At 43.0% G+C, this 21,403-nt stretch overlaps 1 protein-coding gene and 1 long non-coding RNA gene across 4 annotated transcripts in view; one reads left to right on the top strand and one right to left on the bottom strand.

Moving 5' to 3' along the window:
- Positions 1–7,171, bottom strand: part of LOC132498809 (uncharacterized) — a 185,391-nt gene extending 178,220 nt beyond the window's left edge. Inside the window, exons 1-2 of the long non-coding RNA XR_009533803.1 lie at positions 7,006–7,171; positions 5,960–6,176 (exon numbers count right to left, since the gene is read on the bottom strand). This is a non-coding gene — a long non-coding RNA (uncharacterized LOC132498809). The remainder of the gene's footprint in view (positions 1–5,959; positions 6,177–7,005) is intronic.
- A 228-nt stretch (positions 7,172–7,399) lies between these two features.
- Positions 7,400–21,403, top strand: part of PLCE1 (phospholipase C epsilon 1) — a 310,776-nt gene continuing 296,772 nt past the window's right edge. For all 3 annotated transcript variants that reach the window (XR_009532808.1, XM_060101840.1, XM_060101830.1), the window contains exon 1: positions 7,400–7,747. The gene's annotated coding sequence lies outside the window, so the exon portion shown is untranslated. The remainder of the gene's footprint in view (positions 7,748–21,403) is intronic.

Below are 21,403 nucleotides of genomic sequence, written 5' to 3'. Positions count from 1 at the left end.
TAGCCACATCTCATAAATTTAGATTATGTAATATTCTCATTTTTGTCATGTTCCAAGAAATCTATAAGTACTGTCTGGATTTCTTTTGTGACCCAATCATTGCTTACGTTTAAATTGTTGAGCAGTTGATGCTTTTTTGTTTAAAATATTTAATATTAATTTCTAGTTTTCTTGCATTTTAGCCAGAGAATATAGCCTGAATTTCTCGAGATTTTCTTGACCCATTCTGGTAAATGTCCATGGAACTTGGAAGAGAAGATATATTCTCTATGTGCAGATTGCAAATGTTGTAAAAAGTAATTTAGACTTTGTTTCTCAGCTTTTTTCATCATATTAGTAAAATCTACACTAAAGTAATGAATAAAATCAGGCCTAGAGAATTGTTATAAAAACAAGTCACAAGAACAAGCCATGTTAGTGGGAGGGACAGTGATTGAGAGAAAAGAGAAGAGATCAAAAGGATATTGGAAGGGCTGGGAGAGTAGGAGGAAAGGTGAGCAAAGGAGAGAAGTCAGAAAAGCAATACGGACTTTAGAGAAAGTACAGTTGCTCAGGAGGGCAGATCTGGAACACACTGTAGACATGCAGAGCTCTGGTTGATGGAGACTTTACTGCATACACTGCTCACAACATCTTTGTCAGGGTGAGGTAGATAGCATAGGGTGAGAAGCTGCTTCTGGAAAATGAGAATGAAGAAAAAGGAGTGTCAGCCTAATAACAGAAGAGAAAACTGTGATCAGAGAAGGGAATTTCAGAGGTGAGACTTTGGAGGTGTGACCTTACTTGCCAACAGCTGAGTTTGGGTAGCGCTGGAAAGCAATGAGGCAAGGAGGTTCCTAGATTTGCTGAGAACTACCATTTTTCAGCTATGGTTTTTCCATGCTGGGATGTTGTGTGCACATGGCCCTGCTCTCATGGAGGGCACATGTGTTCTCAGTATTGGAAGGGAGCATGGATGTGGAATCCTCTAGGATAATGCCAGAAATAGGCTGGAGAGGAAAGGTAGATAGAAGGCTTTGGTGAAGATGGAAAGAAACTGGAACATGCCAGTGGCATAAATTTTGAAAGAAGACTGTTGAGGGAAGGCACTGGGAAAAGTTTAAGGCACTGGGAGTGGTTTAAGTGGTGGGGAGAGGGTGGTAGGAATTAACAAGCCCTTCTTCCTTCTGCCCTGTTAACTAGGGAAGAAAAGGTAGCCTTCACTGCAGAGGACTTCAGGGATGACGTGGTGTTGGGGTGAGCAAGGTGGGCTCAGTGTGGAAGGAACTAATTCAGGTATCTTAGGAAGGCTGGGGTAAGAGTATGGCTTAGCAACCAGACTGTATGAGTTCAAATCTAGATATATGTGTAACCTTGAGCAAATTGCTTAACCTCTCTGAGCTTTAGTTTTCATTATCTCTAAAATGGAAACAATATTAGTGTCTACTCATATGTTTTTGGTGAAGATAAATACAAGATATATTGTGTAGAAAGCACTGAGCACAGTGCATGGTAAGCCTTCCTCCTCACTGATTCTCCTTTCCTCCTTTCCTGGCTTAACTTTATGGTTGATCATTATAAACACTCCCTTGCGTGTATCCTAAGTCCTTGCTTCTTTCTTGTTTGGTTAATAACCCTTGCTAAATCCAGTTCTCCATTTTTTCTCCTCACACACCCATAAATCTGTCCAAAGAAAAATGTACAATCATAACGACTGGGCTCACATTACATTTGTGACCACAATTGGACACAATACCTGGCATTATATTTCCCTATTTCATTGACTCTCCCACTTTTCTAAATGAGTATTTCAGATATTCTCTCTCAAACTATTTGTTCAGAACTATATTCTCTCTCAAACTACCCTATTTACTCTCACCTGATAACACTGTTTACCACTTTATTGAAGAAAACTTTCACAAGCTTCTACCAACTCTACTCACCTCCCAGCTTCCATACCTATTGTTTCATCTACTAAATCTATATTAAAAAGTTACCCCAAAGCTTGTGGCTTAAAAAACTGACATTTATTTTGCTCCCAAACCTGCAATTTGGGTAAGGCTTCTCAGGAATAGCTTTTGTCTGTTCTGCTTGCCATCACTGGGATGGCTTGAAGGCTGGGGCCTAGAACCCCCTGAAGGCATGCTCACTCCCACGTCCAGGGTTGATGCAGGCTGTCAGTTGGGATCCTAAGCTGCAATCATCAGCTGGAACATTACACATAACCTTTTCATGTGGCCTGAGCTTCCTCACAACATGGAATCTGCATTCCTAGTATGAGAGTTCCAGAAGCTGTCTCAACTTTTGTGACATAGCCACTGTAGCCAGGTAGCATCACTTCTGCCACTTTCTATTGAATAAGAAGTGGGTAAGCCACTGGGGCTGCCCCATATTCACAAGGGGAATTGGACTCCACCTGTTATCAGTGGCAAAGTTCTGGAAAAGTATGTGGGCCTGGAAATATTGCCGTGGCCACTTTTGGAAAATATAATCTGTCTCGTCTCCTGTTTCTTTAAATGAACTGTCTGTGCTCCTGTCCAAGCACAACCCATTGACTTGCGCACTAGACCCCATCCCCTCTCACTCACTCAACGACATATTTACAGAAATACTTGCCTCTTTCTTTGGTATCATCCATTTTTCTCTCTCTCATGGGTCAATCCTTTCAACACAGGAACATGTTATTATTTCTCCCATCTGAAAAAAAGCCTCCCTTGGCTTCACATAACAGTCCCAAAGTGAGTGGTCCAAGCTGCTGTGCTACCTCTGCTTTCTCTGCATAGGGCTTCCATCTCTGGGCCAAGACAGTTGCCTCAGACCTTGCCAATTCTCAAATAATGGGAAGGGAGAAAAGAAATCAGAGGCAAGCAGCTTCAGCTCTAAGGACATTACTGGTTGTTGCCTGCTGACTTTCTGTTCATATGTCATTGGCTGAAACTTAGCCATGAACTTAGCCTAGATGCAAGGGAGGTTGGGAAAGTAGTGGGCAATCATGGGCCCAGACAAAACAGGGTAGGTGGGAACTGTTTTATAGCTAAAAGAAACAATGGAGAATGGATATTGGAGGGAAATAAGCAGTGTCTTCCACCCTCCCGCACCTCTTATAGCCTTTACTCCATTGTTACCTCTCAATGAAGTCCTACCTGGGACACTGTATTTAAAATTGCAATCATCCCCAAGCCCTGCAGCACTCCCTGTCTTCCTTTCTTGCTTTACTTTCCTCAAGCATTTATCACCTTCTATTATACTATATGCCTTACTTTTACATAGCTCATTGTCTATCTATGCCTACCAGAATATAAGCACCATGAAGGCAGGGACTTTGTTGACTGTTGTGTTCACTGCTGTATTTCTGGTACCTAGAACAATGCTTGGCACATAGTAAGTGCTCAATACACATTTTTTGCATAAAAGAATAAAAGAACAGCACAATGGTAAGCACTCAATTGCAGCTGCTGTTATCATTATTATCATTTTCTGGCATAAGGAGTGGTTGAGGATGATAGTTGTTAATAAAAGGACCTGGGAAAGCTAGCAGATAGTAACATGCTAACATTAGCGAAGGAGAAGTGGCAGAGAAACCAAAGAATGAGCTTGTTGGGGGCTTGTAGAGCTAATCAGCACCAAGTTACCAGTTGAAGAATCAGTGAACAAATTAGCCTATGCAAACCTGCCTTCATGTCATCCACCCTCCACTGGTGACCAGCCCAATCTATGGACAATTCACAGCACTTGGGATCACCCAGGAGCCATGGCCATTTTCCTAGCAGACTAGCTCCAGCAAAGCTTGAAGAAAACATGATGTTTTTCAAGCGAATATTATTTTCCTTTGAGTTCCATGATCATACCAGAGTTCTTTTCCTGTTCAACATTTTGGCCACTTAGAACAACATGAAACTTTAAAACCTACATCTAGAGAAGTCTCAAGCTCCAATGTCTATGCTTTGGGATTCTGGTACAGTTAAAACTTTTTAAATTGTGCTTTTATAATTTTTAGTTATGGCTCCTTGAGATGATTTGAGCTATGCCTGCCTTTTGCTGATAGCAACTGAACCAGATATTACAATGAGATTCCAGAATGTTTCAAGGGAAAAAGATGGATGGACTTTCTGTCAAAACACTAACAAGATATTTGCAATATTCAAAGGAGATCACAGTTTTTAAATACCATAAATATGAATGAAAAGAGAGTTCTGATTGTATTTCTTTAATCTAAGTGCTTCACGTAGACTAACTCACTGCTCACAACCACCATGAAGGGTAGATATAGTTTACAGAAGAGGAAAATGAGGCACGGAGAGGTAAGTAACTTGCTCAGGGGCTCACACCTGGGAGGTGGATTGAGGCTATCAACTCAAGTGGACCCACATGAGTCTGTTCCCCTAATACCGGCTATGTTGAGAGACAGATCTTCACCCACATTCGTATCACCCAACAGAAGTAGAGCTACCTGCTGCTCTAACACACTGGTACTTTTCACCAACCTCGAACTGCCTTAGTACTTCTACCCTCACATATGAGATAACTCTGGAAAGCTTGTTCTGGGCTCTGTCCCCACTATCTGAACTCACTAGCTTATGTGCAGACAGCTGGTAAACCCTGTATAATCTGATATATTGACTTCAAATGAGAGGAAATGGCAACTCCTAAACTCAGGGCTGCCTTGTTCCTTCAGCTCTTTCTTGGCTTCCAAGGCTACCCAGAAGTCTGATGGCAAATTCCTCTGCTTAGCAATTAGCTACTGTTGAACAAAGATCAATAAATTTGTCAATGGTGCCTGTGCTGACTACTCAGTTCCCAACCTTAAGGTTTGTTTATAAATGGGTTAACTGATGGCTGGCTTGTTGAGTGTGGCAAAGGGTCAATCATTTTTTCTGCAGTATGTGCAGTAGGGGGTGTGGGGCCTCCCACTGGCAGCAACAACCATGAAGTCAGAGACACCCCCCACCAATCACAAAAATTACAGGATGTGAGAGGAAGAAAGTAGGGACGTGATTCCATTTCTTAAAATGATTTTACGACTTAAGTTCCCTAGTCCCAATGTTTACAACTTAAATCAATTTCCATCAAATGGAGACCATTATGTAACAAGTTCAAAAGAGATGTGTGCTTTCTTCTGAAATTTCAAACAAAGATGCACTACATTTAAATAGCTTCCACAGCATTATTTCTTGGGGCTTTTGTTTTTGTTGTTGTTTTTGACTATGCAAAATGGTCTTGTATACAAAGATGCATAATTTAGTTTATTGAAGCTGAATTTTCCATGGAAACTGTCCAGTGCTCCCCCAATTCACAAGCACTTTATCTGACCGTCTTTCTTCTTTCAGATAATGGCTGGCAGCAACCCACGGTGTGGAGGTTATACGCTGTACTTCTGAAAAAGTCTTGAATGGAGCCATTGTTCCCCTGAGATGGTCTCTGTGTTTCACTGAACAGAGAGCAGGGTGTAAAAAAGGCACCTTGTGTGCAACTGTTGGCGAGGTTGGGGAGTGAATTAAAATCTCCAGAAAGTCTGGGCAGTGCTGTTCAGAGGAGCAATGAACCCTCTGGAAGCACTGTTAGCTCAGACATTCCAATGTGGTGAGGCAGCCTCAGGGACACGGCTCCCTCCAGTCTCATTTAGAGAGGGATTGAGGGGGGCGAGCAAAGGACATTGATCTGGACCCGCTCTCTTTGCAAAAAATTGGGGACGGCTCCCTATTCCAGGGATAGGTGATACTGATTATCACACTCAGTTAACTTTCCTGCCTAACGGACCTAGACTTTCCTTGGTTACTAATGGTGCAGTGACTCATTTGGAGGATTCAATGTTAACTGCTTGTGCATCCACCAGTTTGCAAGCCTAATTCCCATGTGCCTAATTAACAAAACAAAACAAGTCTTTGAGGGCTCCAGGTGATTAATGATGTTTGATATTACTAATTCATTAAATGCATTATAAGACCATAATACACAGCTGTATATTCAATAAATAGCCTACCTCGTTTAGTGTCAGTAATGCTTCCTTTTTCCTGGCTCCTCCATTCACCTGTCCAGGACCTTGAGAGCACTGGGTCAGCGTAAATGACTACTCCCCAATCCTCTAGGGCTAAGGTCTCAAGCTTTTCATGAACAAAGAGTCTCCTCAGAGGCTTCTGCAGACAGCTTTCCAAAACCGGCTCTCAAGGAAGGAGGTAACGTTGATTTTCAGGAAAATCCTAGTGGTGAGAAAACAGCAAAACAGTTTAAGGACCAGGCTGCCATATTTTTCTTACAGGCAGAATTCTTTGGTGCCCCTCCTGCGCCTGGAGGCTCAAAGGAGGGGAGGCCACTTTTAACAGTGACCTGAAAGAAAGGGTCATACTTGAGCAGGAGGAAAGGGTGTGGGAGGTGGTGGTCATGGTCCAGGTAGAGGCTCAGAGTGGGAGAAGCACCCTGTTGGGTGGTCCCTAACAACCAGGCCATGCTGGGTTCCTACAGTCGTGGGGAGTTAGTCTGGAAGGCAGCAGGGAGCCGGTGAAGGTTTCTGCACAGATTAAAGCTGTAGAAGAGGAAGAATAATATGGCTGTGTTGTGAGGGATGCTTCGCTCCAAGGAGTGGACAGACAGGAGGGCTAGGGGCCACCGGAATTGGTCCTGATTGAATACAAGAGGAAGGGTCAGACCTATGCAACAGGTTAGTCCATTAAAATAGGTAAAGAGGAGGGGGGGTTTAGGGGAAAGGGAGGGGGATGATAATTCGATTTTCCTCAGGTGCCTGGCTCTCCTGACTGCCAGTTGGGTACAAAAACCACCTCGACGGCTAGGTAAGGCTCCGTGCAGAGCCTGCAGTTTCTGGCAGCGCTGAACACCTCCTGTTCGCTTCAGCAGCGAAAGCCACTAGATGTGGAGTCCACAGACTTGGATGTCACTATTTGGACGGTCACTGTTAGCAGTCAAAGGAGTATCTCCTGAGCCTGGCACTGCACGGCGCACACTGTGGTGCTCAACAGTAAATATCTGAATGATGAATGACCGAACAGATTGGAGACTTGGTGCTGCCCTTACCAGAGTAACCTTGGTCAAGTAATTTAACCTCCAAGAGCCTCGGTTTCCGTGTGTGTCGAGCAGGGACGGTCCCTGGCGGAAAGCGTGAGACTAAATTCCCGCGGCCTGAGGTGGACCGAGTTCCGCACCTCCGGTCGGAGCCGGGCAACCCCGCTGCGCTCTCGCCAGCTCCCGCTGCGGCTCCCCGGGCGTTGGGCAGCCCCCGGGGGCCGAGGCCGAGGCCGGGCCAGAGGCCGGGGCCGGGCGAGGTTCGCGAGGCCGGCTGCCGGGGCGTGGGTGGCGGCCGGGTCCGCCCCTCGCGCCTGCCTTCTCTGCGCGGCCCGCGCCCGGGGGCGGGGCCCGGCTCAGGCCCCGCCCTCGGCCGCCCGGCCGCCCGGCCGCCCGCGGTGGCGCTCGCGGCCTCTCAGCCCGGGCGGGCGAGTTCTGGAAAAGCCCGGCCCAGGGCGGGGGCTCCGCTGCCGCCCGCGCCGCCGTCCGGGCAGCTTGCAGAGCTCTGCGAGCGCGGAGCGAGGGAGCGGCGCCGGGCGGGGGCGCACACGACGACGCGGGGCCGGGTGGGCGCGGCGGCGGGCGGCGCGCCCCGAGCTCTGCCTCCCGGGCACTTGCCCGGCTCTGCGCGCTCCTGTCGTCCGCTCCGCCGCTGACACACGGTAGCGAGGACACCCGACGCCGCTAGCGACAGGCGCGTCCCAGAGGGACGCTGCACTTGGGGACTCCGGCGCGACCGGCCAGAAGAGGAAAGGTGAGGAGGTGTTTCTGTGGTTCGGTTCCTCAGGCTTGGAGAAGGGGAGAGATGGGCTTTTAATCTCTGCATTCAGTAGATCCGGCCAGGGGCAGAAGCCTCACTGCGCGTACCTGGCGAGAGTACAGGTAGCTACTCCCCTCCCCAGGGGAGAACTGAGGCAGGCGACTCCCTAGGGGGCGCGGGCCAGCCCTCACATGGGATGGAGGATACCCTGTTAAGTGCTTCCTTCGCCCCTTCAAATGTTTGCCTCGGGTCTCCACTGCATTTTGTGTGTGCAGTACAAAGAAGAAAAGTATAAGCTCTTGCTGAGGCGGCCCCCTAGCCGCCAGTATTTCACAGAAAGTGCTCAAGAGATTGTTCTTGGAGAGATTAGCTACATCAAGTCCTAGAAAATATAATATTGGACCTGATCTCACTTTCACTGGTAACTAGAAGAATGGCTACGTCTTTTTTTCTTAAAATCCTCTCATGCTGTGATAAGGAATAACCTAGGAGGAAAAATCTTTCTTGTGTCTAATGTTAAATGCACAGTGTAAATTTACGGTTCCCCCCGCACATCTTCCCTGGTATTTAAGCCATGAGAACACTTGGTTCACCTGACTCAACTAATTATTCAGTGTAAGAAAGATCCATCATTCAAAGGTTTTTTAGCAGCCTCATTTTAAAGATGGAGCTCCCTCAATAGATGTTAAGTAGGATTCACTTGATGGAAAAGTTTTATTTCCACATGGTTCTTAATTTTAGTTTCATCATGCAAAATTTGTCAGTAGGTCATTTAGATCTCTGCAGGATTAGTGAATTTCCTTGTTTCTGGGAGGAAGCCCTGGTAGGGATAGGGTGGAGCCACTGCCACAGAATGGGCACAGCCAAGGCCAAGAGTGCTGCACCCCACCGGGAAGAATTTTTGAGAGCCTGTCTTGGGAGGTGGATGCAGGTGACCCTGTAGATGCCCTTACAGGGCCCCGTTGGCATTGGGGGTGAAGGGGTGGCGGACTGTCTCTGGATGCTGTATGCAGCCATGTCTTTGTGGATAGTTGCTGAAGGATGCCTGATGATGCTGTCTTCTAGAACATCCTTTGCTCTTCCTGAGTGCCCTTCCTGCTCCATTTTACCACTCTAAATCCTAACCATCCTTCAAACTAAGTTTTTGTTGCTGCTGTGAGACCTTCCCTGATACCCCAGCCCCAAATAGTCAACATTCTCCAGCTCTGATGCCTGCAGCATTTTATTGAATACCTTCCTAACCTTTCTTCTCTCAGCGTTCTTTGAGAGTTATTTATGTAGATGTTTCATTTTCCCTACTGAAGGAATTAACTGTGGCTTTCTTGGCACAGAGCTTGCACCTAGAAGGCCTTCTAGAAATAGTGTTATGACTTTGTTTCTTCAATACAAATCTCTACTTTGGAAAAGGAGATAATATAACCAAAAGGATTCAGAGAAGAACATAATGTTTACCATTCAAATTGTCCTCCATTTACAGCCCCACAGGGAAAATTTTCCTTATACCTAGGAGCCATGCATAATAATCATCTTTGGTCCAAGCCTGGGGATCAAGTTAGAGCTGGAGGGACAGTCTTCCAGTCCTTATAGTAACATAAGCTCCTTGGATGTACTCCAAGGTTAACCTGTGTCATTAAAAATTCCATGCTCCAGGGCATTGTGGTGAAGCTAGATTCCGATGAAGGTGGTTGGTTTTCTTTTTGTATTTGCAACTGTTCTTTTTTTTTTTTTTTTTTTTTTTTTTTGCGGTATGCGGGCCTCTCACTGTTGTGGCCTCCCCCGTTGCGGAGCACAGGCTCCGGACGCGCAGGCTCAGCGGCCATGGCTCACGGGCCCAGCCGCTCCGCGGCACATGGGATCCTCCCAGACCGGGGCACGAACCCTTGTCCCCTGCATCGGCAGGCGGACTCTCAACCACTTGCGCCACCAGGGAGGCCCTGCAACTGTTCTTAATCACAGTCTTCCCTGGGTTTTTGTCGTGTATTTTAAACAATTCATTTGATGTGCAATTTGTTGCCTACACATTTTTAAATGAATAAAGGAAAATTGAAAAGAATTGTGCTTGCTGTTTTCTAAAGCAGAGAGCAGGGAATGCTTGCCCTGCCTGAGCAAGAGGAGATATTTGCCAGGAGCGAGGCTGCTCTGCACATGTGTGTTGGCAGTGCCTGCCTTCCACACACCTGGCTGGCAATCGGCCTGTAGAGGACAACAACTGCTTCAGTCTGGGCTCCTTCTTTCTCTGCCTGGGCTCCCTCTGCTTGTGGGGAGAAGGGGTCAGGGGAGCACAACAATTTAGAGCTTCAGATTCAGAAGGAGTAGCAGGGAAGACATGAGAAAAAGCAGTAACTGCTTAGAGTGTGGATTTGTTTGATCAAGTTGCTTTCCTCTGGACACTTGGTTGAGATCTTGGCATTGAGCAAGTGGGAATTTGGTTGGGAGAGGGAAGGCAGGTGCCTGGGGAGCATGGTACTGCTGTAGAAGGGCTGGGAGGTATTGATGGGGGGGGGCTTAGGGAAGCATGTGGCCCAATTATGTGGGGTCCCCAAGAGGAGAGTTGGAGATGGGGAACTGGGGAGTAGAGAAAGAAGAAGAATATATCAAAGATGCACTTTGCCATGGGCCAACTATGGGGCCTAGAAAGGAGGAGAAAACTCTCTTCAGCATCATGGGGTCTTCTCTGCTCCCATGGTATAGAACTCAGGCTTGTTTTTATTAATGCTGTAATTCATCTGTGTTGTGGCTTAAATAGGTTTTCATGAGCCAGATTGGAACCCGGCCGTCTGTCCAGTAGGGTAGCCACAAGCCACATAGGGCTATTTGCATTTAAATTTAAGTTAGTTAGAATTAAATGAAATCAGTCCCATTTCAAATGATTGTTACATGTTGCTACCATACTGGACAAGGGAGAGATATAACATTTCCATCATCTCAGAAATGTGCCTTGGGATATTATTCTAAAGGATTAATGACTATTAATCTCCAGCGTACTAATTTCCAAATCAAAGTTAGTCATAAATTAACAATTTCCTGTTCATAGTCCCCTACCAAGTCTATTTAGATGAGAATAATAATAGTAATTGTTGTTGCTAACACTTATATAGTGCTTACTACGTGCCAGGCAATGTTCTAAGCACTTTACATCTGTTAATTCATTTAATCCTAACAACATTAGGTGGTAAATGCCAGAGACGTGTTATCCCTTACCTGCAATTCCAAAATTAAAACAAACAAACAAACAAAAAAAACAACAACTCTCAAAACTGTGGTTTTCATAAGTTTGGCTACAAAATTTGGTCATGAGGTTATTATGGTCTTTATTTTTCTCACCTGGTAAGAACACTTACACATTTTAATTTCAGAAACAATGGACATGTTTGCTGCAGATCCCACCTATAGCATTATTTAATATATGGCACATGTACTGTTTTACCATTACGAAAGCCAGAAACCTTCTGATTTTGGATAAGGACATATGGATCTCCCTTACTATGCCCCTTTTGAAGATGGGAAAACTGAGAAACTAAAAGGTCATGTAACTTGCATGAAGTCAGAGCAAGAAAGTGCCAGGGCCAGGATTCAGTCAGAGCAGGCCAGCTCCAGACTCTGTTCCCTTGACCATTGTGCTTTCCTGAAACAACCTCTGGGCTCATCACCCCAAACAAATGACTGGCCCTTTTTTGGCTGAGTGAAACCAAATAGCTTTAACTTGGCTCATTAGAAAGTTTCAGATAGGACTATAGCTAAATTGTTTAGTAGCTGGGGTTCTGAAACTTCCTGGTAGGGTTTCAGAGGATCTGGATCAATCTGGATCTGGGTCCTCTGAGTTGGAAGTCTCTCCAGGGAAGACTCTGAGGTTCTCTCTTCTTCTGGGAGGTTGATTAGAACTGCAGGGCTGGTCTGGGGTCAGGAATGGACTTCTCACTTGCTCTCTCCAACTGGTCCCTTCTTGTCTTTTTGGTCCAAATCTGCATTTGAAGAAACTCTTCAGTAACCCCAGGCTTTCTCCTTTGAGTGTAAGAAGATGTTCTGAAGGCTCCACCATCTGTGTGGACCTTACAGCATGGACTCTGCAGGACCCCTATGTGCCTGTGTCCCATGAGCATGTGTACCTCTCGTGGCATAGTCTCCAAGGCCCCTAGTGGTCATGGTGACTCCAGTTATAATAGCTTAAGGTGTAGGGACAAGGCACTCTTGGTCAAGTACAAGGGCTCTAGAATCAAATTTACCTAGTTTTACATAAGCTTTGCCATCTACTAGCTGTACAACCTTAGGCAAGAAGTTAACCTTTCTGTAAGATAGTAATTTTACGGGGTTGCTCTGAGACCCAGGTAAGTTAATGCACCTAAAGCACTTTGCATAGTGCCAGGCACGTAGTCAGTGCTCAAAAAGTTAGCTACTAATATTGTCTTTTCCCTCTGGACCTACCTAAGTCTTGCCAGTATGCAACTTTAGGCTTTGGAAAGACATGTGGTAGGTTGAATAATGCCAGTGGTCCCCCAAAGTTGTCTTAAGTCTTAATCCCTGGAACCTGTAAATATGTTACTTTACATGTCAAAAGGAACTTTACAGATGTGATTAAATGAAAGATTTTGAGATGAGGGGTTATCCTGGATTACCTGGGTGGGCTCAGTGTAATCAAGGGGGTCCTTATAAGAAGGAGACAAGAGGATCAGAGTCCCTAGCAGGAGGTAGGGGTAATGTAAGGAAGGGGTCAGGAGCCAAGGAATGCAGGCCGCCTCTAGGAGCTGGAAAAGGAGAGAAAACGGATTCTTCCCTAGAGCCTCCAGAAGGAAGTCAGCCCTGCCAACCCATTTTAGACTTCTGGCCTCCAGAACTGTAAGATAACAAATTTGTATTGTTTAAGCCACTACATTTGTGGCAATTTGTCACAGCAGCAATAGGGAACTAATAGAGTATGGAAGAGAAAACAGAAAGTGGTAAGGAGGGAAATGAAAGCTGTCAAAATAAGACAACAGTAATAGCTAGCATTTAGTTTGAACTTTGCTAGGTACAATTCTAACTACTTTGTGTGTATTAACCTGTCATCCTCACAACAATTCTCTTACTTTTATTATCTGCATATCACAGAAGGCGAAACTCAGGGGCTGAGAATTTAGGTAACTTGCCCAAGGTTACACAGCTAGTACAGGGTAGAGCTGGGATGTGAATCCACATAGTCTGGGACTCTTAATTGTTACCCACACGACTCCCCAAAGCAGGCATTTCTGTCTGCTAAGGCTGACAGTACCGGCCACTGAGTGGTATGTTACTGTAAAGAAGGAAAAAGCAGTTTTTGAATCGGCAAGAAGGAGAGTGATGTAGTCCCCACACACCAAAAAAAAAGAAAAAAAGAAAGAAAAGAAAAAAGAAACATGGGCATCAAAGTACTTGGTAAGCTTTTGCCAGTTCTATCTCATATAATATGTGTGGACAGCTTGAAGCTGGAGGACGCTGGTTCTGGGAGCAGTTCCTGGGCTGGCCTCCCTCTCGGGTTCCCACCTCTGTGCCTACAGCAGCCCTGCTCACTCACCACAGACCGCTGGCCCCGGCGCCCTGTTGGCTCCGCTTCCCACCTCTGCCTGTTTATTGGATTTGCCTCATTCCTGACTCTCTGCTCCAGCCCTGAATTCCACCTCCTTCTGGCCCTTCAAATGCTCAAACTTGAGATGATTAGTATCAGGGCCCGGATGGTGAGGTACCTCTGTGACTGCTGGAGGGTGGCTGGTGGTTATTTCTTCCTTTTCCTTTGGTTTAGCTGGCTGTTGTTGGCTTTCTAGCTGTGCTTCTTTTGTCTCTCAAGCTCATAATTCAGAGTGATACTGATTTTCCAGCTGTGCTCCAGGGGCGTCGGGGCCTCTGTCAGGTGAGGGAGATGCAGGCAGATGAAGATCTCAGCCCTTCAACCCGCTTCTGATGAGCAGCCCGCTCTTACTCATTTTATTTATACAGCGAGGTCCTGGCTTAGATTTGGCACGAAAGGGCGCCTCTGTTGCTAGAGAGACAGAGAGAAGTTTGAGAAAACCTAAACCCCAAGTTAAGGCACACTATGTATGACCTTTCACCCAAAGACTTGGATGTGCAGGAAATAGAACTCGCTGTATTTTCTCTAATTGCCTTTTACAAGTTGGGGATCTGGAGCCTGGAGCCTGGTTGCTTAGATTTGTTTACTGGCTCCACTGTTTATATGCAATCTGTGTGACCTCGTGCAAAATACTTGTCCTGCTGAGGCCTAAACTAAATGGGTCCTCATTCACTAAATGGGAGGGGTAATAGTAGCACCTAATAAATGAGATCGTTCACGTAAAGGGCTTAGAACAGCGCCTGATATACAATTAGGATTCAACAAATCCTGGCTCTTAGGCTCATTTTTATTCTGACTGACTCTCCCAATGGAATGGCGGAAGGAGAATCTAGCATCATCTCTTCACGGGGTTCTGCTCTCCCCCGGTGCAGCTGGGGATCTTACTTACTCCTCTCTCTGCCTGGTTGCCACTGAAGTGTCCATTGTCCCTGACCACAGGTGACTTCAGGTGCAGTGACACAAGGCTGCTTCTCATGGGTGCACAGCCGCACCTCCCCAGGGTCTCTGATGTCCCTCTGCCTCTGCAAGGAAGAGGGTCCCCTCTGCTCTCAGGAGCTGCAGGACATTTGTTCTTTCCTCCCCTGCCCACCATCTGTGGGGCCTGGGACGAGAGGGATAGAGTGGAACCCCAGTCTCCTCCCTCCTTCTTCTTCACGACATTGAGTCTATAAGGCAGACTTAATACTCTTGCATCCTTTCCCCTCTACCCTTAAGGCTTAAGAAAACAAAACAAAATAAACATAAACAGGGTGGCTGTGCTTGACTGGGTTATTGGTCGAGCAGTGCTGGCCAGTACCATTAGCTACATAGTGATGGCATTGCTGCTGGCTCCGTTGAGTGGTCTGCTGTGTGGTGGCCCCAGTGAAATGTGCTCCATTTATAAAAATACTGGGACGTCTCCTTCAGAAGAGCTGATTACACGTGCACACAAGTTCAAAGCTATAACAAAATGCGGTTAACATTTATGAATTTTATTGCTTTGTAGGAACAGCTACATTTTAATCATTAAATAGTAATGCTGCTATATTCAGAATTAGGAAAGAGGCAGAAGCAAGGAAAGACTCTGTTTTGATGACTTTCTTTTAGGTTTAAACTATATAATATCACTGACTATGGAAAATCCAGAGAATGGAAAAAAAATCATTGGGAAAAACACATGTGACCAAGTGCATACTAGACACATCTGGGATTAAAATATCATATAACACAGTTTAATTTGGATATCACTGGAGTTAGTTCAAGTTACTGTCATTTCTAAAGAAAGTTTCAATTCATTTGTTATTATTAACAACACAAACTCAGATTTCATTGATGAACATATTTTCACCTATGATCTGTTTGCCTGGAGGAACTGAAGCATTCTCTAATAGTCTGGTTTGTCAGTCTCAGGGAGGTGGATAAAATTCACAGAAGTTAAATGCTTTTGGCATGAAATTATATTCCTTTTTCCCCCCAAAGGCAGAATGAATTTGGATGACAGGGTAGAGTGTGAGCCTCATTCAGTCTGCAGTTTTGGTAACTGCTGTGGTCTGAGCAAACTCAGATTCACTTCTCTGCTGCTCAGCAGGCTAATTAGTCCCTAACTCAGCCTGGTTGTTCTTTCATCATGCCTCCAGCAGGGTCCTAAAATTCACAGTGGGAGGGATTGGTAAAGCTCCAGGCAGTTGTGAAAGAAATATGCTCAAATATTATTTGAATCTGAGAGGATGGCAAGAACTTCTTGAGCTATGTGCAGAAACTACATAAATTTGTAAAAAGAACTCCGAAAAATGATTCCTGCGCTCTCAGTGCAACAGCAGTCAGACAGCCTTGCAGGTTCTTCTGGGGCATCTCTCAGATCTAGGATTTTGACTAACTACCCTTTGCTGACTGAGGGCCTCACCAGTGCCAAGTCATGGGATGGCTGACAACAGGTGAAGTGTGTTCCTGACTCAGGCGGGCAAGCCCATATCAAATTAGTTACAGAGGATCAGAGAGCATGCTTATTTCTAGCCATGCGGCCTATTTCTAATGAATTATCACTATCTAAGCAGTAAGGTCTAAAATATGTCACTTGTTTAAGTTATTAGTTTAAAAGTAAAGAATTTTTAGGCAAATACTGTATGTTTTCACTTATATGTGAAATCTAAAAAGATGAATAAATATAACAAAACAGAAACAGACTCAGATACAGAGAACAAACTAGTGGCTACCACACGGGAGAGGGGTAGGGGTTGGAGCGAAATAGGTGAAGGGGATTAAGAGGTACAAACTATCAGTTATGAGATAAATAAGTCACAGGGATGTAATGTATAGTACAGGGAATATAGTCAGTATTTTACAATAACTTTGTATGGTGTATAATCTGTAACAATATTGAATCAACTGCGTTGTACATCTGAAGCTAACACAATGTTGTAAATCAACTATACTTCAATAAAAAATTAATTTAAAAGAATTTTTAATTCAAAACAATTTTAACAACTAAAATTCTATCTTTTAATTATTAATGCAGACTTTATGCATCTGTTTATGATTTGTTTATTCTTTTTTATTACATGCTGTGTCATGCAACAGTGAAAATTGAGGGATCCAAATGTTCCCCTCTCACTTTTACTTGTTTTTTTTTTGTTTTCTTTTTTTTTTTGGCCACGCCCTGCGGCATGTGAGATCTTAGTTCTCTGAGCAGGGATCAAACCCATGCCCCCTGCAGTGGAAGCGCAGAGTCTTTTTTTAACATCTTTATTGGAATATAATTGCTTTACAACGGTGTGTTAGTTTCTGCTTTATAACAAAGTGAATCAGCTATACATATACATATATCCCCATATCTCCGCCCTCTTGCGTCTCCCTCCCACCCTCCCTATCCCACCCCTCTAGATAATCACAAAGGACCGAGCTGATCTCCCTGTGCTATGCGGCTGCTTCCCACTAGCTATCCACTTTGCACTTGGTAGTATATGTAAGTCCATGCCACTCTCTCACTTCGTCCCAGCTTACCCTTCCCCCTCCCCATGTCCTCAAGTCCATTCTCTACATCTGCGTCTTTATTCCTGTCCTGCCCCGAGGTTCTTCATAACCATTTTTTTTTAGATTCCATATATATGTGTTAGCATACGGTATTTGTTTTTCTCTTTCTGACTTACTTCACTCTGTGTGACAGACGCTAGATCCATCCACCTCACTGCAAATAACTCAGTTTCGTTTCTTTTTATGGCTGAGTAATATTCCATTGTATATATGTGCCACATCTTCTTTATCTATTCATCTGTCGATGGACACTTAGGTTGGGAAACGTGGAGTCTTAACCACTGGACCGCCAGGGAAGTCCTCCCCTCTCACTTTTAGAGTTGAAGAAATTGGTCTTCTCAGGGACTCAAAGATTTGACCAAAGCCTCCTGGCTGGGGAGCAGCAGAACTGGGAGGTTTGTTTGTTTCAAACAAAATTAAGACCATAGTATAGATACATAATACACAATTTTCAATCCTGCATTCTTTGCCTAACATTCCATCATTAAGATGGTCCCACTCCATTACAGGTTTCCAAACCTTGATTTCAGTGTTTGGGTCTCATTCTGTCATGTGGTCCTGTGGAGGGGCTTACCCATTTTCCTCTTGTTGGGCATTTAGTTGTTGATCCCCAATTTTTTCTACTTAAGTAACTCTCCATTGCCTAGATCTGTAATTCTTTCTTTAGCACAGAGTCCTAGAACTGAAATTACTAGGTCAAAGTGAAGAACTTTTTTAAAGGCTTGAAATATGTACTGTCAAAATGCTCTCCAAAAAGGTTGCAACAATTTGCACTTCAACTTATGATGTGCTAGAGTAGTCTTTCCAGTGGTATGTCAATAAGAGATACCGGACTTGGTATTTCATAGTTTGAATGTGCACATTTCTTTGATTACTGGAAACAATAAAACATTGATATCTCATCAATGTACTCTCTCTTGGTTAATTATTTAATCACTTTCTTTATCCATTTGTCTTTTTTTTTATTTGAGACTTCTTAATGAATTAAGACTATAACATATCATTGTCATTTGTTGCTGTTTTTCTCAACTAGCATTTTTTCCTGATTATAAAATAATACAAGTTAATTTTGGATAATTTGGGAAATAGAGAAAGGCACAATAAAGAAGTCCAATATTTGGTTCATGGCTTTCTAGTTTTTTTTCTTCTGTTTGTTTTTTCCCAAATTGAGATCATACTTTCACATTTTATAACTTTTCACCTAACTTTGTTAATCATAATCAAGTGAATTACGTTTATCCTACTATGGGATACTCTATATAAATATTAATGAAATATCATATTTTTGAAATGTTTATCATGTTCCTTAATGTACAGAAAATTTTAATTTCCACATGGCCAGATAGGTCTATGTCCTCCCTGGTGATTACTTCCACAGCTTTTAAATTTGTATTCTTTATCTACTTTCTGTGATTAACTGTGTTTTTTAGCTTTTTAGGCTTTTAGTTACAATGAACTTTTCATTTGAAGTTAGTTTTTTTTTTGTACATATTATGAGTTGAAGACCTAATCTGTTTTCTAAATACTTAATTTTCCTTCAAAATGTATTTATTTCCTCATGTATATATTTATATTCCTTATATACTTTCCTTAAATAATATACTTATTGGATAATCCTAGACAATTCCTAATCTGATTTTGTATATTCTAAAGTCAATTTTAGGCCTAAGATATCTAATTTGTAAATTCTTCAATGAATAATACCACACTGTTTTAGTTATTTTAGCCTTATAACATATATTGATATCACACAGAGCAAGCTCTCTCTAATTATAATTATTAAAATTTTCCTTATTTTTCCTTGCTTATTCTTATAAATTAAATTTTGAAACACTTTGTCAAAATCTCAAACATCTATTGATATCCTGATTGGGATTATAATAAATATATATATTTATTATACATTATACTATATATATAATATGTTATATATAATATTATATATAATAATATAGATTTATTATATATTATATGTAATATATACATTATATATAATTAATTTAGGAAAAATTAATATGTTTACTGTAGTTAGTCTTTCCATACTGGTATGCTTATTAATTTACTCAAATGTTTTTATATCTCTTAGTGAAGTTTTGTAGTAGTCTTCATGTAAATCATATATTTCTTACTTATTTTTTAAATATGTTTTAGGTTTTTATTTAATCAACTTAATTTTTTAGCTGATTCTCCTGAGCTCTCTAGGTAGAGAATTGTATTGTCTGCAAATAATGATTATTTCTCCTTTAAATCAGAAATTCGAACATTGATAACTGAGAAGGAGGATAATAGACCTTTCAATTTTATTCCTGATTTTAATGGAAATGCTTTTCATATTCACTTGTTAAGTATGATGTTGGCTTTTGGTCTAAAATTGCTTAAATCACTTTGTGGAAGGAGTTTTATATTCATAGTTCTTCTTGTTTGTTTGTTTTTAATGAAAGAGAGTTGAATTTATCAAAAGTCAAAAAGGTAATCTTTGAGATGATTGTGTGTCTTTTTTCACATTTGACCTACTGGTTTATTATATCACGTTAACAAGTTTCCCATCATTAAACCATGTTTTCAATCTTGCTGTTGAAAGATTGTGTTAATCTTTGTGTTATGTTATCATTGTGTTAATGAATTCTGTCTATAAGGTAGAGATCAATCTAGAATCCATTTGGATTTTACTTCATTGGTTTTTTTTTTTTTTTAAGTTGACTTTATTTTGACCATGGTCATCAAAGACTGATATTAAAATTAGCTTGCTGCTCCTGAGTGTGCATAGATTGAATTCCTGGAGACCGCCTGTGCTTTCCTGAGAGTGACAGGGGCAGCTTCAGATGTGGTGAGGAGCTGGAGATACTGTTCTTGGGGAATAGAGAAAGGGAGATGAAGTGCAGACGGTAGAGTGGAGAGAGTAAGGGAGACGAAGTGCAGACGGTAGAGAGGGAGAGAGTAAGCATAGATTGGTTACTTGGGGCTCTTCCTGTGAAGTGAAAATGTAGTGCCTTCATTTATTTATTTATGTGTGTATGTATGTATGTATTTATTAACTGAGACACTCTTGTTTCTTTGCAACCCTCATAAGATAGGCGGAATTGGAAGTACCGTTAGAAGGTTAGGCACTGTTCCTTACAATTCCAGACACTGAATGTGGACCTCTGTCTCCTTTTCTGGACTGATATGGGATGTTAAGTAGCAAAGCAGCAAACCTGAAAGACAAGCTTAGAGTCTAGTAGGAGTCAAATTCAGTGTCAAGTCTTAGGTTAGGTGAAAGGTTAAAAAAAAGACAAGTGTTCCTAAGGCATATAGAAAGGAAGAGAGAAAGCGGTTACAAAACTTAAAAATATTAAATGGCCAGTACTGTAAGTGTTCATTTGACAGCTATAGGACTGAGAAACTGACCCAAAGATTTAGCTACTGTGTGGGTGTCTTTGTGGAGAAGTTGCGGAGAATCTGAGCCTAAGATGTAAGGAGGTGGCTGGTTGTTTCTTTGCCTCAGCTTTCTTTGTACTCTTGCTACTTCCATGTCGCCCCTCATTCCGTCTCCTTGTTTTTTCTACAATTTTGTTTTTTCCCAATTTTACCGTCTCATCCATTCAACATTCAGACAGTCAGCAGTCCTTCTGAGTCACTCCCATGAGTCAGGCACTATGCCAGCTGATGGGGGACACTGGTGAGCAAGATCCCCATGGCTACTGCCCACCTGAGCTTACCTGAGCCAGGTGATGATGCAAGTGAGAATCTGACAATCTCTGTAATTTGTGAAACAAGATGTTACTGTCTCCCTTTCTCAGTATTTCAGACATTTGCTTATTTATAGAAGGATAGTATAAAACATCACAAATGAGGAATCATTTATAAATTGTAGAATTAGACAATATTTTGTTAAAGGATCTTGGTTAAAACTCTGTGACTTGACTCATGGGAAAGAGGCTTCTATTGCTGCTACTTGGTGTTTTCTGAAGTAAAACATTTTCATCCTTGTTTCTTCTGTCCTGAAGAAATTTCTTTTCAACTTGAAGAATTCTGGAAGCAAGGGCTCTTGGGAATAGGAATAGATTAGAAGGCACAAGGAGAGGCAGGGAATGCTCACCTTGACCAGCTCTGTTCAGTGCAGAGGCTCAGGGGGAAGCTTGGGAGAGTGTCCAGGACGTGCTTGCTGTTGTATTGAGGAAGGCATTTAGGTTCATCTGGAGTAACTAGTCCACATAAATGCTTTGCTATTGCTTCATTACGCTTTTTGAAACTGAGTACTATTGGTTGGTTCTGTAAAGAGGATGTTGACTGCATTCCTAATGTTATACCCAGGATTTGCCATCAAAGATCTTTCAGTCCAGTCAGGGAGACAGGGCACAAATACCTGAAATTTTCAATATCCTTACCAAGAAATGGCTGAGTCCCTGGCGAGCTGTTAAATGGCTTGAGTCTAGGAGAGGGCGCTCTGGGCTGGAGTTTTCTGGAGCAGAGCGAGGGCTTGGAGGAAGCTGGGTGTGGCTTGATGGAAAGGATGGAAAGTTGTTCTGCTTGGGAAGAGGAGAAGCCATCCTCAGAAGGCTGTTCATGGGGGTGCATTAGTC

Source organism: Mesoplodon densirostris, chromosome 1 (genome assembly GCF_025265405.1).
Source record: "Mesoplodon densirostris isolate mMesDen1 chromosome 1, mMesDen1 primary haplotype, whole genome shotgun sequence".
Taxonomy (NCBI): domain Eukaryota; kingdom Metazoa; phylum Chordata; class Mammalia; order Artiodactyla; family Ziphiidae; genus Mesoplodon; species Mesoplodon densirostris.
The sequence above is the reverse complement of the archived record's forward strand: the minus strand, read 5'-3'. Positions and strand labels throughout refer to the sequence as shown.